Source organism: Etheostoma spectabile, chromosome 15, assembly GCF_008692095.1.
Source record: "Etheostoma spectabile isolate EspeVRDwgs_2016 chromosome 15, UIUC_Espe_1.0, whole genome shotgun sequence".
Taxonomy (NCBI): Eukaryota; Metazoa; Chordata; class Actinopteri; order Perciformes; family Percidae; genus Etheostoma; species Etheostoma spectabile.
In genome coordinates, this window is record NC_045747.1 from 21,082,456 (window position 1) to 21,084,518 (window position 2,063).

The following is a 2,063-nucleotide window of genomic DNA, read 5'->3' on the forward strand; positions in this document are numbered from 1 at the left end:
TTTTATTTTGAAATGCTTTTCTAATGGATGCTTCTATAAAATGACACTGGGTGGTGACGTGGAGGATATTACCAGCTGATCGATTGGGCTAGAGCAGGGGTGTCAAAGTCAAATGGACGGAGGGCCAAATAAAAAATTTAGCTACAAGCCGAGGGCCGGACTGTTCGAATGTTCATTGAAAAATTTTTAAATGACGCATATAGTCTAGTGAACCTAATTGAACCTACTGAAAACCTAACAAATATATTCCAATATGATCAATAAATAAAGCAATATTTCTTATGGCTCTGTCAGTAATCTTTAATTTTCAACAGAAACAAAGACAAATTTCCTTATATAAAAATCCCCAAACATGAACATTAAATGAAAGAAACCGTATTCAAGGCACCATCAGTAGCCTATATTTTCTATTTTAGCAAAAGTGGGCAAATTTACTTCAAAGAAAAAAAACAATAATAGCAATTTTCTATCATCCACAACTGAAATATTTTTAAAATATAATTGGATTGAATACAATAAAAATAAAGTGCAAAAATCTATTAATCAAAAACAACACTTTGTTTAAGGAGAAGTAACATGCAGTGAAAACAATATTAAACTTTAACTTTAAACTTGAACTGAGTAAAAACTCTAAATATGTGATTGCCAGAAGTAAGTTCACTGTGTTGAGGTTGAGGGTGATACTTGGTGGTGTCCCATCTTTCCACAAGTTCATCAATGTTCGGGGGTAAGGCTCTGAGCTGAGGAAATCCTCAGAATTGAGTGGAGGTGTTCAGCAGTAAGTCGACTTCTGTGTGATGTTTTTTTCAGGTTCATCAAAGAAAAACAGTTGTTCACACAGGTATGTGTGCCAAACAAACTAGACAACGTTTGAGCAGCCTGGATGCGCAGCTGGGCATTGTGTCGGGGAGGAAACGGGCGAACTCCGCAGCACCACTGCCGCATATTTTGCCCTCAGTGCATATTGCATTGGGGTCAATCAACTCCATTTGGACTCACATTTAAAAAGGAGTTGCCTTTTTTCTGGGCAAACTTCGTCACAAACTTTAATCATGCAGTTTTTGATGAAATCCCCCTCCGTAAATGGCCGGGCTGATTAAGCGATCTCTTCTGCCAAATAAAACTGGCCTGACAGCAGCCTGGCCTTGTGATTTGGCTTTTTGAACAGAGCCTGTCGAGATTTGAGGCCTCTTTTAATTCCTCTGCCTTGTAGCCTTTGTTCCATGGCATATTCTTGTTTTGTCCGCGTGTTCGTTTATAATGTCGTCTCAGATTATACTCTTTCAGTACCGCCACACTTCTCCACACAGAAGCACACAGGTTCCAGCTACCTCCGTGAACATATACTCCGACTCCACCTTGTTTGAAACCCCGGTTCTCATGGTCCACCTGCTTTTGCCATTTTTGATGGGTATCTGAAAGTTAATTTTAATGTGATGCTGACGAATGCTGTGCCAATAAATTGAAATGAAGCAGCCTACTGCTCGGTGCGTCACCGTTGCATGTGGAAATGTAGTTTGGTGTGTGTAAAGATCTGCGGGCTGCCGGCTGCTGGGTCTGCGGGCCGGTTCTAATAATAAATCAAGACAATCCCAGGGGCCGGAAAAAACCTTCTCGCGGGCCGGATGTGGCCCGCGGGCCTTGACTCTGACATATGTAGGCTAGAGAATGACGGAAGAAGCGGTCAGGTTTAGAGGGCGCAGCGTGGCAAGTTTTCCAGGAGACACCAGCCTCTGGATAAAATACATTTTCCGGTGGGTTACAAAATTGGGATTTCTCCTTGGGACTACGGCGGCGACCCTGGTGCTGAACGGACCTTGGCGAGGTTGCGTAAATTGCCCCTGTGGACAGTTATTAACTGCGGCTTCTCGCCACGCTTCTCCGTCCATGTTTTTTTTCGTTTAGTTTGTTTGCCACGTTTGCTTCTCTGGATCCGGACTATTAAAGTTTATTGAATGACATCTGTTTTGTCGGGACGTTGGGGTGTTTTGGGGGAAACGTGTTTAAATGTGTGGGATACTTTGAGTGGTTTAACGTGTATGTACGGAGGGGGTGTGTCCAAT